We start from the raw sequence: 19,424 nt of genomic DNA, 5'->3' as shown, positions 1-19,424 counted from the left end.
ATTGTCAATTGCTTTTTGTGTAGCACTGAACAATTTGGAAAATCCTGTTTTGTATGGACACTTGTCTAATATAAAAGGCTAATTTGTCCTAAGTCCCAGATGAGAAAAGCTGTTTCTCACAGAAGGTTGTATAGATCATATGATTACTCACTAGTTAAGCATGTTGTTTAGTATAATATCCAACTCATTAAGGCTACCATATGTACATAGGTATACATTTAAAGTAGCATTTTAATTGATTTATATTAAGGATTAAACACACATACAACGACCAGCATCAGCCAAACAGCCATTTACAATAAAAATTAATGATGAGGAGAATATTTCCATTTATAGACCACTTACTATCTGAAAGATCTCAAAGCAGTTTACAATAGAATACACAAGGTACAATAAAAACCATATCAAATTAATTTACAAAGCAAAATACATGAACAATATATATGTACATAAACACAATATAAAAGTCAGATTATTACAAGCAGTATGATATAAATAAGAACCAACGTAGCACAATACAACCATTCACCATCTAGTCCATGCAACCACTACCTCAAACATATCAACCAACCACTCATACGTTATGCAGATTATGCAGACACAAGGCTACATAAAGAACACAATGTTCAGATAAGCAAGAGATTCACGTAACCATTTAGGACACTGGAAAATCTATAGCCTGATCCTATGCAGAGGCTTAAGCATGCCCAGATCTGCATAGAATTGCCCACAGAGATCTCTCTCTTTTTTGTGAGTGTTCTTAGGGATAATAATGTTTCATGAGGAGCTGAAGTGGATTCTTCTTTCAAAAATTAATTAGAAGCATTATGGACGCAGTATGTAGCATTCCTCAGCCCTGGTGTCCTCCAGATGTTAGTATAGTATACCTCATGGACCCAGAAAAATGCAAATACATGTTACATGAAAACAGTGGTGGTTTGAAACAGGTCAAATGCAAATTATAAATCTAGTATTCAGGCCTAACTATAATCTTTTATGACTGCTTGACATGATCTAGCTTTTGGATTGAAAGTTAAAGAGACGGATCAATTGTAAAACCTGGTATAGAACTGTAGGGTCCCTCCACCATAATATTAAAGGTTTGATTTCTCAGTCACAATATAAATACTGAGATTTTTCAGGATTCCAGATTCATAGCTGAATTCTAAATAAAAACTACTTGCTATTTGTGGTATTCCTTGCAATCTTGTTTAAGGGGGGGAAAGATATTAAAACATTTTTTCAGCAATAAATGAAAATGTGGATTTCAAGAAATTAATGCTATATTCAGTTTCATTTAATATGGCTACAGAATTTATTATCTCCTGGGAACTCACCATCTAGACCATGAGTGAATTGGGCCACAAATGATGCTTATAACTCAGCCATTTCATTTCAGTGGCTGTCAGAATTTTAATATGTTAGTAAGTTGGTGGATCCAGACAGAGAATAAAAACAGCATGTGTTCATGAAGTGCAATTAAAATGAAAATGGGTTTGTATAACAATGGAACAGAAAAGTCCTGTTAAAACTGAAAACTGAATATCTAGAACTAGGCACTGGTGGTGGGGAGATACTATAGCGATCAGCAACCTGAGGTCTAAAGGCTCAAGAGGAATACTACTTGGAGTATACAGAGGTATTTGTCAATATAGTCAATATTCTTAGTTGCCAATACAGCGGTATTACGTGATGTGGCGAAGGCAGTGAGTGTGCATGGCAATGGAATATTGTGGCAGTCCACTTTGGGAGTGGAGGTAAGGGCTGGCACACCACTGCCTTCATCTTCTCCTAAAACCTGCCCTCTTGTAAAATGTAGCAATAGACTAAGAACACTTTCAAGGCAGTAACAAACTTCTGAAACTTCCTGGTAACATGAAAGTTGCACCCTAGATTAAATGCTCTGTTAGTAAATAAAAATTGAAAGCACAGCAACAGAACGGCTACTGGTTTGTTTGTTTGTTTGTTTGTTTGTTTGTTTGTTTGTTTGTTTGTTTGTTTGTTTGTTTGTTTGTTTGTTTGTTTGTTTGTTTGTTTGTTTGGTGTGACTTGGCATGTCAGGTTGCTGAAAAAGATTAAGGCATGACCAGTATTTTGGCAGGACTTATAAGTGCTGCTCTGCTGTAATGTTGATCTAAATGGCAGTCTTTTGCTTTAGAAGTGATATATGCCTATAAGTGGGTAGTTTAATGCTGGATATAAGAGGCAAATTAAGCCTTATGCTTATATCTGATGCTTTGTATTCCTGTTACCACTATGTAACCGGTATGGAGTAGAGGAAACAGATTAGGGGAAATTCCTTTATTCAGCACTGTTGCATAAACTAGAGCAATCTTGAATTACTATCTTGATTCTTAACATTTTTTTGATTCCAGACAGTGATTGTGAGGAGGGGGAGGCCTTTATTCTCTCCTACAAAGTGTGCCTTGAAAACCTATTTAAATTAAGGTTTTACATTATTTTACTTGCACTGTCCCAGACATTGTAGCTGAATGCAGAAAGAAATTGACCTGGTTATGATGTGCATAAGTTGAGATATGCACAACCATTGCTACCTCATGCTCCATCTTCACACTTCCTCTTCACTACACACTTCTCAGTGTGCTGTAATTTATATAGAATCTTCAATTAACCATAGTTTCCAGTTACATCTGAACTGGGAAGTTATGGCTACCAGAATCAGAACAAGCTAGGATCTTAAACCACAGTCTGAAGGTGATTTAAGACTGTGGCTTGTTCTGACCTTAGAAACCATAGTTTCATGTTTGTTTGTTTGTTTGTTGAATTTGTTTTTATCCCACTCTACAGCTGAAAGGGTCCGAGTGGCTTACAACAATCAATAAGATGGCCCCTAATCTCAGCTTTATATTCTAAAAATATGTTTTGGACATATAGGAAACAATGGTTAATTGAAGACTTCCTGGGGTAATTGTGGTATGCCAAAATGGGAGGAGGAGAGAGCACAGACAGAGCACATGGGCACAAGGCTTGTACTATGGATTTCTTGGCTTATTGTTTATGTCCTGATGGGCCAATAAGTGCACGTTTACTTAAAATGTACTTCCATTTAAGGCTGAAATAATACAGTGTAGTTCATGAGCGCTTGCTGTCATTTTGACAGAACAGGAAACTATGGGCTAAACTAAGGGTAATATGGGAGATCTGTGAATAGATTTTTAAAATATAACAGCAATTTTATGTTAGGCAAAGACCTTTTAATTCTCATAGGTTTTTAAACATGTGTTTTGATAGATCTTAATGTAGTTATATATCATCATCAAGCTTTATTGCCTAGCCATGTGCCATTGCAACATACATAAACAGACCATCAAGACATACTTTAAAAACAGTAAATAAATATAATAAGAACATACAACAATACAACTCGAGTTGGTTATCTTTAAACCCCTCTAGGAAGTACTCGGCAATTTTTCTGACTGCTTCGCCCATATCTTTTGTGCCGCAAGGGCAAAAAGGGCAACCCTATGGGTAACCGAGAAGTCCTTAGCTGCTAAGAGGAAGACTATGGTGTCCTGCAAAGGCCTCCCTTGTGGCAATGACAGCCAACCGCTCAAAAATTTGGTCCATGGATGGGAGTATAAAGGGCATTCTAACAGATAGTGGGGTAAATCCTCAACCACCCCAGAGCCACAAATGCAGAGTCACTGATTCCACGGAACCTGTTTATAGCGTCCAGCCATCACGGCATTTGGCATTGTCTGAAACCGCAGTGCGGTAAAAGCCTGCCTAAGATTGGGTGACATAGGATAGGCCAAATAGGTCGTCCATTGATGGCCCTGTTTTATTATCCCAAACCATCTAGAGAATTTGGAATTAATTATAACCAATCTATCTAACCAGCCACAGTGCCCCAAAATTACTTATTTCAGCCATACTTTATCGTGTACGACTGGATCAAGTGGAGAGATATGATAAGAATGGTATAATTCAGTCATTCTGTCACGCCAAAATTTATCCATAATGACTGAGTTACAACATGCTTTCAGCAATGGTTTAGATTGAAGATTTTCCAATGATTCCCAAAATTTAAGCAGGGTGCAATGAATATGGGCCCTGATTGGGGCAACACCTAGCTCAGCACGGACTAATGCCGCTGGGGTACCAATAGGCAAACGCAGAAGTTTTTTCAAAAAACCATTTTGAACAGCCTCAAGAGTGAGAAGCAGCTGGCTCTCCCATCCCCAGACTGGGGCGCCATATAAAATCTGTGGGAGAACTTTACTTTCATAAATTTTCAGTGCAGGGGGGATAAGGTTGCCTCCTGTTGTCCTATGAAAGCTCAGTAAAGCTCCACATGCTCTAAGCGCGACAGCTTTAGAGTGGGCAATGTGTTTTTTCCATGAGAGGTTATCCTGAAAAAGAATACCCAGATATTTAAAAGAGCGACATTGCTCGATTGGGTGTCCGTCCATTGACCAGGAAAAATTGCAGCGCCTCTTGCCAAAAAACATAACTTTTGTTTTGGAATAATTGATTTGCAGTTTTTCTTTTGTACAATAGGCACTGCATTTCGTGAGTAATCTCCTTAAGCCGTTGCGCGTAATGTAGTTGTTGGAACTTTTGGGTTTTTGTATTAATTGGTACTGGCTATGTTTTTTTAAATAATTTTACTGTTTTAAAATGTACATTTTAGTGTTTTGCTATAATTTTGTTTAATGGAATTTGTGGTTTTAATTGTTTTTGTTATTCTTGTACTTCACCCAGATGATTTTATTGGGTGACTGAAAATTTTAATAAATAAATGTATGGAGAATGATTCAGTTAAGGTGGATTGGAGGGGGGTGCCCTTCTTCCATGCTATTTTCTCAATTAAATTCCTCTTCCCAGCTGTTATTTACAGAAGAGGAAGAAACCTGCAGGGTAAATAGCAGGTTTGGTGAGGGTGATTTGGGGAGGGTGAGTAAAATCAGAAAAAACCATGTGAGGGAGTAAATAACCCTCCATGCCTCAGGGCCACAGTCCCACTTCAGTTTATGCACACACACACACATGGTTAGTATTAGATTTTAAAAGACTGTGGAATATTCAGTTCACACATCTCCCAACTGTCTAGTTTTCCTACACAATTCTGTGTTTTTAACTGTAGTTCTAACTTTATTACATATCTCCATATTTTGTTTCTTTCAGTATGAGATAGTAGTTAGAATCTGTGCACCAGATTCGGCCAAGACCTGAGTCTAACTGGACCCATCTGGATATTTTGGGGCCTCAGCCAAGTCAAGTTCTGACAGCCACAGATTGCTATGGGTTGGATTTGATGACCCAGAGCAACACAGGGCTATCAGAGGGCAGGACATCAGACAAGAAGAGGCAGTCACAGCTCTCTTTCCTGCCTGATGAGCAGAGGCAGCAATCATTTTCCAACTGTTTCAGTTTCTTGAAAATGAAAAATTTCATACCAGAAAAATACCTTTAACCACTGGGAACTATAAAACAGCAAAAGAAAATACAAATCTCACTACAACTCCCTTGCTAGCACTTTTTAAACACAATTTCTAATGAAAAGGATATCAGTTCAAACCTTCCAAACATTAATCAACCCCTTTTTAAGCTTGTGAAAACATTTTTCCCTCTTTTAGTCACCGAATCCATTAAGCTCCACTGAAATTAATGATGGTTGGGTGGAACACGTATTTGGCAGATTTGTATCCTAAATTACGCTGCATACTCACTGTACATTTAAAGAACATTATGTTACCAAAGAATCCTGGGAACTGTAGATTGTTAAGGATGCTGGGATTGTAACTCTCTAAGAGGTAAACCACTCTTCCCAGGGTTTTTTTTAGGTAAATGGTCTTATTTAAATGTATGGTGTAGGATAGTACTGGAGTTTTCTTAGTAAGAATTTAAGTGCTAAAGATATATGAGGCACAGGCTGGATGTTAACAGAGCATTATTGTTTAAGCATGGAAGAATGACTTTTCTTTCTAGACTGTTCTTTCACTAGAGATGTAAGAGAGATTTCTCTAAACAAATAACAAACCACTGGGCAAAGTACAGAAAAGAAAAAGACTTTTGTTAGTGATGCAAGACAAATGCTGGCTTCCTGTTAGAAACAAAAGAGGAACTGAGGAATTCGGAGAAATTGTGTGCCCTTTCAACTTCATGAAAATAAAAAATGGAGTACATATATTAATATATTCAAACATGTTTTTGGAAGAATATATATATATAGGGAAAGCTATGACCTGCCTTTGATTGCTTCATTATATATATCTGCTTGAATGGAATGGAAACACCTTTGGGTTGTATTCAACAAAGCCCTAAAACAAATGTTCCATCAGTGCAAGGATTTCTCCTTGCACAATGGGATGTTCTCCTCCTCTCCAACTGCACACCTCCTAAATCTGTTCTGGGGGTTCCCACAACCCTCTGGAGCAGATTTGGACATGGCATGGGAATGCACATGGGGGGGAGGAGGAGGGGAGAAAGTCCTGTTGCGGTAGTAGTAATCGCTGTGTCTGTGCAAGTATTCTACAGCCATACTACCCTGAACATGCCTGATCTCATCTGATCTCGGAAGCTAAGTAGGGTCAGGCCTGGTTAGTACTTGGATGGGAGACCGCCTGGGAATACCAAGTGGTGTGGGCTTAGAGAAGGCAATGGTAAACCACCTCTGAATACTTCTTACCATGAAAACCCTATGAATATATACCCCCCCCAAAAAAAGATTCATAGGGTTGCCATAAGTCATATTCAACTTGAAGGCATATGACAACAACAACAAATGCAAGTATTTAGTTGAATATTGCCTGATATCATTTATGCCTTTCAAAGGTAAGCGAGACACAACTAAAATTATAATATTCTGGACCAAATAGTTGTTTGAAAGCACTGCAAGCATTCAGAGCCCAAATAAAACACTGTGGGCTATGTTCCAGTTGTTTGAAAACATGACAAGCTTATTCTTCTAGCACCAAAAGTGCCAACAGCCTAGCATGAAAGAACTTCCATTTTATTTTACTCTAACCTTCGCTGTGACTGCTTACATCTGAAGAAGCAGTTAGGTTGAAAAACTTGGAATACTTTCAAACATGAGTGGGTGCAAGAAACTTTTTTGACATAAAGTGTTACTATAATTCCTCTTCCCTTTGCTGTGTAAGACCTCAGTTCATACAGTATATATGTTAAAGCATCGACTTGGGCAACCATTTACAATGTGACAATATAAAGGCAGTCTTACCATACAAGTTATTGAATGGCCTTCCAAACAGTTTAGCTGAGATTATCTTCAATAATACACATTGTGTAAAAAGAGAGTTTTGCTTACAGGCAGGATCTTGGCTGCCAGAATTATTGCTGCCACTCTACCCCACCGGGCACGCTGCTCCTGGAGACACACAGAAATAAATAGGTTTATGGTCCATTTTAGACCTAACACAAAACAATGGTTGAACAAGCTGCAGTGATACTCAGCCTCATGCATTCCCACTCCTTGTTCCCCACTTTTACATACCAGAAAAGAAGATCAGAAGCAACCACTTCTGGTTTTAAACTAGCCATGGTTATCTGTGATATCACTGGCTGCCCATTTGCTACCGGCCAAGTTCAAGGTTCTAGTTTTGGTGTACAAAGCCCTATACAGCTCGGGACCAGGATACCTGAAAGACCGCCTTACCCCTTATATACCCAGTCGATCACTGTGCTCTGCAGGTGAGGGACTCCTGCAGATACCATCTTATCAGGAGGTTCATTCTGCACAATATAGGAAACGGACCTTTAGTGTGGCAGCACCTACCCTGTGGAATTCCCTCCCTTTGAATATAAGGCAGGCTATCTTTTCAGCGTCTTTTGAAGACTTTCCTCTTTCAACAAGCCTTTTAGGTTGAGTCCTATCCCAGTCTGCGTCTGTGTTAGAATTGCTTAATACGTTTTTTAATAATGTTTAACCCTTTTTTAAAGTTGTTTTTTAAAAAAATGTTTTTAACACTGTTTTGTTTTAATGTATTTTAAGATCTGTTTTTATGATGGTTTAAAGTGTTTTTAGTGCTTTGTTTGCTGCCCTGGGCTCCTGCTGGGAGGAAGGGCAGGATACAAATTAAATAATAAATAAATAATATCTAAACACAAGGAACTATGGTTTGCTTAAACCAGGAGTGGGGAACCTCCGGCCCATGGGACAAATTTGGCCATCAGGTTTCCCAATTTGACCCACAAGGCTGTTCCTCACAAGCCATGCCCATCTGATTGGTGATGAGTTCAAGCACACTGGAAAGTACTTTGCTTGCCCTATGCTCAGTGCTTCTTAAACACCGAGCAAAGAGCTGGCAAAGCATCTTGTACTGTGGTTCCCATATGCCCAACAATGAACCGGCTTATAAAATTTCAGCCATGGAATTTTCCTGTAGACAGCATGCAAAAGATGTAAGTCAATTTACAGACAACATTAATTTACAACAACATTTAATATGTTTTTTAATAATGTTTTAACCCCTTTTTAAAGTTGTTTTTAAAATGTTTTTAATGCTGTTTTGTTTTAATGTATTTTAAGATCTGTTTTTATGATGTTTTAAAGTGTTTTAGTGCTTTGTTTGCTGCCCTGGGCTCCTGCTGGGAGGAAGGGCGGGATACAAATAAAATAAATAAATAAATAAACATTAATAGAGATATTTTGAGCATTGGTTCAAGGTAAAAGATTATTCCAATTGTTACAGTGATTCAGAAAGCAATTCAAGAAGTGAATCTGGTTTTTTTATTTGGGAGAATTAGTTTCTTGGGTCATCTTTGAAAGGTTTTGTAATTCCTATCATATATGGCAGCTGAACAATGTTTAGAAAAGCTTCATGGAGATACAGGCAACTCTTGTATATAGTCATTTTTTCTATCAAAAAGTGCATTCAAAATATGACTGATTTATCATACCTACATACTCTGATGTTTCATACATTGTACTACTTCATGCCATGACCAATGGGAATTATCTGCAGTTTCACAATCACTGGAAATATGTGGGCATACTGTGTTGCCATGATCATCTCAGCATGTGGAAATAGCAGGGAGAAACTCAGTCCCAATGGAATTCCAGATTCACCCACCCATGACAAGACAGTTGTGTACATGCCTTTGCCACATGCTGAATTCACTCCCAATCAGCTTTTGCCATGCCACCACACCTGTTCCATTACATTTGTGGTGTCAAGCCAAAAGCCAATTCATGCTCATTTCAATGCAGGGCAGCTTGTGACTGCTTTGCCACAAACTAACAAGGATGAATTCAGCAATGAATGTTCCCTGATTATCACATGCTGAAGGTAATTCGGCAGTACCTTAACTCAAGCTAGACAGAGGATTGCCCTTATATATGAAAAGAATGTCAGCTGTTGCACAAAGATTGAGATCAGCTAGCTTCATTATGCTTCCACGTTTATTATGTATAAGTACCACAAAGGCAGTCCTTCTGAAGACTGATCTCATGACACAGCTTCCTCTCAAACCTTTACTTGACCTGCTAATATCTTGTTAATATGAAAGTGTGCAGAAACTACTTTTATTATATCTGAACTGGTGAACAACACACATAAGGATTGCATTGCAGATTTCAGTTTCATGGCTGAAACCACAGATCACTGAAAAATGTATTTCATAACTTTCGCACCAGCCTAAACAGGGAAATCCCAACATCCCTAATCAAATTCTGTAGCCAAGATTTCACTCACTCTGTTTATATATTCTTATTACAAAATGTAAGCCTGATGCATCTGGCTTAGCTATTCAAGGTTCTATAAATGCACGTTGAGGTTCTTTCAGCTATGAATGTTTTGATGCAGCTACATGTGGAGCATTTCAGCTTTCCATGGCCTTTTTTTCCCAAGACATTTTGCTGCCTGAGGCAGATCAGAAAATGGTATCCCATCCCCTAAAAGTCAGGTTGCATAGCACCTAAGCCAAAAAGTTATTTGGGCATCTGAGGCTGAAAATCCCAGAAGTATTTCTCCCTTTCCCTGGAAGCAGAAACATCATCGTCGTCATCATTATCATCATCATTAGTAGTAGTAGTAGTATTAGCATTAGTATTAGTATTATTTAGATACATAACAATTTGCTATAGAGTTACCAGGTCAGAAGTATCCCAAACCCTGAGATTTCAGGGGTGGGCTCTAGTGGTGTCATTAAGCATATGTTAAGCATCAACTAAAGTTGCTTGGAACAAAAAAAAAATTGTCTGATTGGAAATTAAAATAGAAATCTTAGCTAAATGAAGGTGTTCTCAGGTCCAGCTGAAGTGACGGGATCATTCCTTCCCACCTGCTTAGGGAGCCTACCCTGTGGAATTCCCTTCCCTTAAATATTAGGCAGGCGCCATCTCTGTTATCTTTTCGGCGCCTATTGAAGACCTTCCTCTTTCAACAAGCCTTTTAAGTTGAGACCTTATCCCAGTCTGTGTCTGTGTTGGAATTGCTTTTTAATATGTTTTTAAACCTTTTTTAAAAAAAAAAATAACGTTTTTAATCTTTTTTTTTTAAAAAAAAGATGTCTTGAAAGCTTTTAAAAAAATGTTTTAAAAGATTTTTTAATGTATTTTAAAGTCTGTTCTTATGATGGTTTAAAGTGTTTTTAGTGCTTTTGTTTGCCACTCTGGGCTGCTGCTGGGAGGAAGGGCATGATATAAATCAAATCAAATAAATAAATACACACACACACACACACACACACACACACACACTGAAGATGAAAAAAACATACACCCCATGTAATATTTTTTTGTCAAAACTAGTTGGTCATTGCAGAACTTTTTTTTTTAAAAAAATCAGTATTCGTTTCCTAGCAAATAAAAGTAGTGACAGTTAAGTAAGCTCTCCCTGATTGCTTAAAAAAGGATTAGAGGGGGAAAGAAAGATTTACAACACAATCCGTTGCTATGTTCATTCAAAAGTCCCATTGATTTACAGCACAATCCTAACCATGGCTACTCAAAAGTAAGCCCTGTTGAATTCAATAGGCTTTACTCCCAGGTATGTGGGATTAGCATTATAGGTTTACTCCCAGAAAAGTGAGTGTATGCTTACCAAGATCCTGCTGTGATCTTCTGTTCTAGTGCAATCCTATGCATGTTTACTCAGAAGCAAGTCCCAATGTATTCAGATCTCCTGCACAAAAAGCTATAAATTTACTGACTTCCTGAAAAGCAAGACAATGAAACTATTTTCAGAACTTGCAGTGGGTTTTAGCTATTGCCTGGAGGTCAACAAATCCCTTGTCAATCACAACCCTGACTTCACTTACTGGCTAAAAACCTGAAAGAGCGGGGATTAGAACAGCCAGTACTAACAGAAGTTGCAGAGGGGGGTGCGGCTGACATTTTGGTGTATATCTCTTGAACCAGGCCACCTAGAAACATTTTTTTTTAATAAAAGCTAAAAGTCCAGAGATTGGGGTGACTCATCTGGAGAGTACCCCAAAAAACTGGAGTCTCTGGGCAAAATCCAGACACCTGGTAACCCTAATTTGCTACCCTTTTTCATGAAAAATTAGCTGCATCACTCTGCCTAATGGAAGGTTTGTGTAACACCATTTTCTCTTACCCTATCAGATTTCTTTAACACAGTTATATATTTACAGATCATCCGCAAATATATTTTTATACTCTGTCATATGTCAAAACTGAACCTTTTCTGATGTCCAGGCCATCACATTTCTTTTTCTTCCCCATCCCCAGCCACCTTGAGTCTATTTGAGAAAGGCAGCTAGGAAATATAATGCAATACCTATGCTTTTGCCTATTGATATTTTAGCTGTTTTGGATGCAACTGCTTTTGAAGAATCCCACAAGTGAAGTACAATAATTTCAAGAGACAAAAAGAAAAAGTTATCTGAACCATGTGGAAACTGCCTTTTTCATGGTTGTTTTTTCCTTTCTGTTTTAGGACTCAAACACTGCTGCAGTTTGGGGTATTTTTGTTTAGTGTGTGCCTGAGGGAAAGCTTGTAAGGTTTTAATTCATCATTGCAGGGGCATAAAGAGAGTACATATTTCAGTCTCTGATTACCTCACTGTAGTTTCCTTTCTAAAGTTTTGCCTCTTATGAGGACTTATTTTTCCTGAACAGAGTATACACAGTCATGGAGAGTTAAATTGCATTACATTTTTCTGAGCTAGGATTTTTGGTCTGATTTATGTAACTACTATTCAAAACTGCTTGATAAGAGATTGAATCAGTTCAGGTTTAAGAACATAAGAACATAAGAAGAGCCTGCTGGATCAGGCCAGTGGCCCATCTAGTCCAGCATCCTGTTCTCACAGTGGCCAACCAGGTGCCTGGGGGAAGCCCGCAAGCAGGACCCGAGTGCAAGAACACTCTCCCCTCCTGAGGCTTCCGGCAACTGGTTTTCAGAAGCATGCTGCCTCTGACTAGGGTGGCACAGCACAGCCATCATGGCTAGTAGCCATTGATAGCCCTGTCCTCCATGAATTTGTCTAATCTTCTTTTAAAGCCATCCAAGCTGGTGGCCATTACTGCATCTTGTGGGAGCAAATTCCATAGTTTAACTATGCGCTGAGTAAAGAAGTACTTCCTTTTGTCTGTCCTGAATCTTCCAACATTCAGCTTCTTTGAATGTCCACGAGTTCTAGTATTATGAGAGAGGGAGAAGAACTTTTCTCTATCCACTTTCTCAATGCCATGCATAATTTTATACACTTCTATCATGTCTCCTCTGACCCGCCTTTTCTCTAAACTAAAAAGCCCCAAATGCTGCAACCTTTCCTCGTAAGGGAGTCGCTCCATCCCCTTGATCATTCTGGTTGCCCTCTTCTGAACCTTTTCCAACTCTATAATATCCTTTTTGAGATGAGGCGACCAGAACTGTACACAGTATTCCAAATGCGGCCGCACCATAGATTTATACAACGGCATTATGATATCGGCTGTTTTATTTTCAATACCTTTCCTAATTATCGCTAGCATGGAATTTGCCTTTTTCACAGCTGCCGCACACTGGGTCGACATTTTCATCGTGCTGTCCACTACAACCCCGAGGTCTCTCTCCTGGTCGGTCACCGCCAGTTCAGACCCCATGAGCGTATATGTGAAATTCAGATTTTTTGCTCCAATATGCATAATTTTACACTTGTTTATATTGAATTGCATTTGCCATTTTTCCGCCCATTCACTCAGTTTGGAGAGGTCTTTTTGGAGCTCTTCGCAATCCCTTTTTGTTTTAACAACCCTGAACAATTTAGTGTCGTCAGCAAACTTGGCCACTTCACTGCTCACTCCTAATTCTAGGTCATTAATGAACAAGTTGAAAAGTACAGGTCCCAATACCGATCCTTGAGGGACTCCACTTTCTACAGCCCTCCATTGGGAGAACTGTCCGTTTATTCCTACTCTCTGCTTTCTGCTTCTTAACCAATTCCTTATCCACAAGAGGACCTCTCCTCTTATTCCATGACTGCTAAGCTTCCTCAGAAGCCTTTGGTGAGGTACCTTGTCAAATGCTTTTTGAAAGTCTAAGTACACTATGTCCACTGGATCACCTCTATCTATATGCTTGTTGACACTCTCAAAGAATTCTAATAGGTTACTGAGACAGGACTTTCCCTTGCAGAAGCCATGCTGGCTCTGCTTCAGCAAGGCTTGTTCTTCTATGTGCTTAGTTAATCTAGCTTTAATTATACTTTCTACCAGTTTTCCAGGGACAGAAGTTAAGCTAACTGGCCTGTAATTTCCGGGATCCCCTCTGGATCCCTTTTTGAAGATTGGCGTTACATTTGCCACTTTCCAGTCCTCAGGCACGGAGGAGGACCCAAGGGACAAGTTACATATTTTAGTTAGCAGATCAGCAATTTCACCTTTGAGTTCTTTGAGAACTCTCGGGTGGATGCCATCCGGGCCCGGTGATTTGTCAGTTTTTATATTGTCCATTAAGCTTAGAACTTCCTCTCTCGTTACCACTATTTGTCTCAGTTCCTCAGAATCCCTTCCTGCAAATGTTAGTTCAGGTTCAGGGATCTGCCCTATATCTTCTTTTTTTTTTTTTATATAATTTTTATTCAAATTTTTCCAAAAACAAACAAAACAAAGTAAGAAAAAACATAACAATATTACAACAAAAAATGAAAATAAAATGGTTGACTTCCGATTTGTCACAGATCAGCTATAAGTATATAATATACATCAAACCTGTCCCTTAATATATATACATACAAAATCCCTTTTCTCCATAAGCTGTCTTAATTAATCATCAAATCCCAGTATCATCATTTTATTTTGATCTTTCGACAAAAAGTCTAAGAGAGGCTTCCAATCCTTAAGGAATGTATCTGTCGATTTTTCTCTAAGTAAACACGTCAATTTATCCATTTCTACTAAGTCCATTAATTTCAATAGCCATTCTTCCATTGTTGGTATTGAATCCATTTTCCACTTTTGTGCATATAATAATCTTGCTGCCGTAATCATATATAATATTATTCTTCCATATTTCTTTTCTATTTGTTTATCCATAAAGCCCAATAAAAAAAATTCTGGTTTTGACTGAATATTTATTTTTAAAATTTTTTGCATCTTCCTGCCTATCTGTGCCCAGAATAATTTTGCCTTTTTACATGACCACCACATATGATAAAAAGATCCTTCTTGTTGTTTACATTTCCAACAAACATTAGAGACATTACTATACATTTTTGACAGCTTTTCTGGAGTCATGTACCAACGGTACATCATTTTATAAAAGTTTTCTTTAAGATTATAACATAATGTAAATTTCAAACCTTTTTTCCACATATTTTCCCATTGATCCATTTGTATGTTATGACCAAAATTTTTTGCCCACTTTACCATGCACTCTTTTACTTGTTCTTCCTCCATATCCATTTTCAATAAAAGTTTATACATTTTTGCAATTATGTTTTCATCATTTGTACACAAACCTATTTCAAAATCAGATTTATTTATTTCAAACCCATACATTTTCTTGTCCATTTTATATCTTTCTAACAATTGTAAATAGGCAAACCAATGAAAACTATATCCTTCCTTTATCAATTGTTCTCTCTCTTTCATTATGTGTTCTCCATGTACATTTTCTAATAGTTCTTGATAAGTTAACCATTTCTCTTTTCCAGACATTTCTCTTCTATAAAACGCTTCTTGACTTGAGACACATAATGGTATTTTCGAATAAAACCTTGGTTTGTATCTATTCCATATTTTCAACAGAGGACGTCTTATAAAATGATTATTAAAGTCTACATTTACTTTTACTTTGTCATACCATAGATATCCATGCCATCCCCACTTCAAATTGTGGCCCTCCAAATCCAATAGTCTTTTATTCCTCAATAAGATCCATTCCTTTATCCAGACTAAACAGCAGGCAGCAAAATAAAGTCTCAAATTTGGTAATCCCAGTCCTCCTCTTTCTTTAGCGTCTTGAAGTAATTTAAATTTAACTCTTGGTTTTTTTCCTTGCCATACAAATTTAGAAATATCTTTTTGCCATTGTTTAAAAGGTAAATCAGAGGATATTACAGGTATTGTTTGAAACAAAAACATCATTCTCGGTAATACATTCATTTTTATCACAGATATTCTACCCATTAATGACAGTTGTAGTTTATCCCATCTTAGCAAATCTTTCTTAATCTCTGTCCATAATTTTTCGTAATTATTGTGAAACAACTTTGAGTTTTTATTTGTCATGATGATGCCTAGATATTTCAACTTTTTTTCTATTGTAAAATCTGTCTTGTCCATTAACTCTTTCTGTTCCCTTAAAGTTAAATTTTTCACCAACATCTTTGTTTTTTGATTGTTGATCTTAAATCCTGCTAAAGGTCCAAATTCTTTTAATTTGTCCATCAGTATATGAATTCCTTCCAAAGGGTTTTCTAGTACAATTATCAAATCATCAGCAAATGCTCTCAATTTATATTCTTCTTTTTTTATTTTTAATCCCGAAATCCTTTTATCTTGCCTTATATCTCTAAGCAGCACTTCTAAAACCAGAATAAATAAAAGGGGAGATAATGGACATCCCTGTCTTGTACCCTTTTGTATTTCACATGAATCCGTTAAGTCTCCATTAACAATTATCTGGGCCTTCTGTGATGTATAAATCGATCTGATCCATTTTATAAAGTTGTCTCCAAAATCCATTTGCTCCAAAACCTGGAACATAAATTTCCAATTCAAATTATCAAATGCTTTTTCAGCATCTAAAAAAATCAGAGCTGCTTGTTTATCATTTCGTTGTTCTAAATATTCCAACACATTCAAAACATTCCTGACGTTGTCACGTAATTGTCTTTTAGGTAAAAACCCTGATTGATCTTCCTGAATAAATTGTTGCAATATTATTTTCAATCTTTCAGCCAAAATCATTGTAAAAATTTTATAGTCATTGTTCAGTAGAGATATTGGCCGATAATTTTTTGTTTTAGTTAAATCTTGGTCCTCTTTAGGTATTAATGTTATATTAGCATTTTTCCAACTATCCGGTATCTTTCCCTCTTGCAAAATAGAATTCATTGTAGACTGTAAAGGTAGCAGGAGTTCTTCCTCCAAACATTTATAATACATTGCAGATAGCCCATCTGGTCCTGGTGCCTTTCCTAATTTAATTTTATTTATAGCTTCAGATATCTCTCTTGACGTAATAGGGCCATTAATAACTTGTCTCTGAAAATCTGTAATTTTAGGCAAATTCTGTTTAAATAAATACTCTTCTATTTTTTCAGATGGAATTTCTTGACACTTATACAATGTTGAGTAATATTGATGAAAAATCTTTTTGATTTTTACATTGTCTGTCAGCGTCTCATCTCCTTCTTGTATCTTTAAAATAATATTTTTTTGACGTTCTTTTCTTAATTTATATGCTAACCATTTCCCAGGTTTATTTGCAAATTCAAAAGTCCTTTGTTTAGCAAAATTTAATTTCCTTTCAATTTCTCTAACTGTCAACATTGATACTTGCTTCTGTAACATTTTAATTTGATTTACAATAGAAACTTTAGCTGGATTCTTTTTCAATTCTTCCTCTTTTTGTTTTATTTCTTCCAAAATTAATTGCATTTTCTGTTGTTTCTTTTTTTTTAATTCAGAATTACATTTAATAAAGTATCCCCTCATAAATGCCTTACTTGTATCCCAAACAATATTTTCACTTGTTCCTTTATGTAAATTATATTCAAAGAACTCCTTTAATTTCTTCTTACATTCTTGTACTACTTTATCATTCTGTAATAAAGATTCATTTAGTCTCCATCTAAATCCAAGATTTTTTTTTTTTAAAGTTAATATCACAGGATTATGGTCCGAAAAAGTTTTTGGTAATATATCCATTTTAAAAATATCCTTCGCTAAAATTTTTGACATCCAAATCATATCAATCCTCGAAAATGTTTTATGTCTTTCTGAAAAATAAGTAAATTCCTTTGCATTATCATTTATATATCTCCAGGTATCCACCAATTCTAGATGTTCCATGAGTTCAAAACAAATCTTCGGTAATTTACCTTGTGTCTCTTTGATATTTTTTTCAGAAAGCCTATCAATTTTTGGTGAGATTACCCCATTCCAGTCACCCATGACACACCAATGCTCATATGAAAACTCTGACAATTTTTCCATAAGTCCTGTATAAAACCTTGTTTTATCTTCATTGGGGGCATAAATACCCACTATCAAAATGTTTGTACCTTGTAAAGTAATTTCAACCCCCACAAATCTACCACTATCGTCCAATAATACCAATTTAGGAAGCAATTGTGGGTTAATATAGAGAACAACTCCATTTTTTTTTTTTGGTCCAGCTGAAATAAATTCTTCACCCAAATTTTTACAAATCAAATATTTAGAATCTTTCTTCTGAATATGAGTTTCTTGTAGACAAATTATATCCAATTTTAATTTTTTCAAATAATGAAACACTTTCTTTCTCTTCTGCGCCGTGTTGGCTCCATTTATATTCCAAGTTAGGTATTTGTAATCCATCGTTAAGCGTGTATTTTAAAATTTGCCTGATGCTCCTTTTGATCCATCATCTTCCTTCCCCTCCTCTGCGTATCCTTGTTGACTTTGTTTCCCAGGAACTGTATCCATATCTTTGAGTTTATCTTCTTCCATATCTTTTGAAGCTTTTCTCAAGAAGTCCCTTGCTTTTTGAACCGTATTCAATCTATATTTCTGTTGTCTGAATGTAAAAATCACTCCTTCTGGAACGTCCCACCTAAATTGAATTTTGCATTGCTTAAGTTTTTCTGTAAGGAAAGCATATTCTTTTCTCTTACGTAAAAGTCTAATAGGAATTTCCTTCATCACCAGTATTTCCTTACCATCAATTTTAAAGGTATATTTAAAGTGTTGCTGTAAAACCATATCTCTGGTCGTTTTCTTTACGAAGTGAACAAGCACATCTCTTGGAATTTTTTTCATTGTTGCATATCTGGAGTTAATTCTATAAACTTTGTCTATTTCAAATTCCATCCTATCTTCATTCAAGTCCAGAAATTTTACTAAAGCATTAACAATTTTGTCTCTAATGTCTTCACCTGTTTCCTCTGGGATTGCACGGAATCTCAAACAATGCTCTTTATTTCTCATTTCAGTCATAGCTAAATAGTCCAAATTTTTTTCTAGTTCCAGATTTAGTATATCTGTTCTATTCTCCAAGGTTTGTACCTTTTCTTTAGTATTTTTTGCATCCTCCTTTATTTGCCCAATTGTCCCTTTAATCTCATCCACTTGTGTTTTAATATAGTCTCTTATATCTGTCAATTCAGTTTTCATTTCATTCATTTCCTGTTTCATAGCATTGATCCCTTCCATTATTTTTTTAAACATTTCTGGGGGTATATCCTCTTCCTGTGTATCAATAGAACCTCTTCGCCCCTTGGTTGTTTTTTTAGTTGCCATTTTCAAAAAGAAGCCTTTAATTTCTAATATTAATCACTATTTCAGAACCTAGAGGCAATCTATTTCTTTTCTTTTTTCTCTCCACCGAAAAAAGAGTTAATATTCCAGGCCTATTATTGAAATCCAGCCAGCAGTTCTTATCTGCATCCAAGAATGCAAAACAATTCTGTTGCCAAGACTAAACAGTTATTAGCATATACGAGCAGCGGATTTATCCAAAAAGAAATAGTCCAAAGAGAAAATTAGTCCAAAATATAATAATTGCCTCTCATCCGTTTTTAAACTTTATAACTCCATATTCAAGCCAGCTTTTTGTCGTAAAAAAAGTATATAAGTTGTTTATATTTTCTTTCTTCCTTAATTATATTTAAAAGAGAAAAGGTATGACTCACCCAGGTTTCTCAGTTGCTGATTCATAAACAAATCCCTTTTATTGCAGTAATGTAAGCCGAATGATAAGATTTAGGTAGAAGTGGGCTCGCTGGTTAAGAACGTTTTAAAAAGAAAAAACGCTTCGCTTTATCCCAGTGCAGCTTGCGTGGAA

At 36.5% G+C, this 19,424-nt stretch overlaps 1 protein-coding gene and 1 pseudogene across 1 annotated transcript in view; both read left to right on the top strand.

Annotated features, from left to right (window-relative positions):
• The window catches only part of PDLIM4 (PDZ and LIM domain 4), a 137,114-nt gene that overhangs the window by 86,586 nt on the left and 31,104 nt on the right, over positions 1-19,424 (top strand). The gene's annotated exons all lie outside the window — the stretch shown is intronic.
• On the top strand, positions 6,494-6,612 carry LOC133382713 (5S ribosomal RNA; annotated as a pseudogene).

This window comes from Rhineura floridana, chromosome 3, assembly GCF_030035675.1.
Source record: "Rhineura floridana isolate rRhiFlo1 chromosome 3, rRhiFlo1.hap2, whole genome shotgun sequence".
Lineage (NCBI taxonomy): Eukaryota > Metazoa > Chordata > Lepidosauria > Squamata > Rhineuridae > Rhineura > Rhineura floridana.
This window is presented reverse-complemented; position numbering and strand designations above follow the sequence as displayed.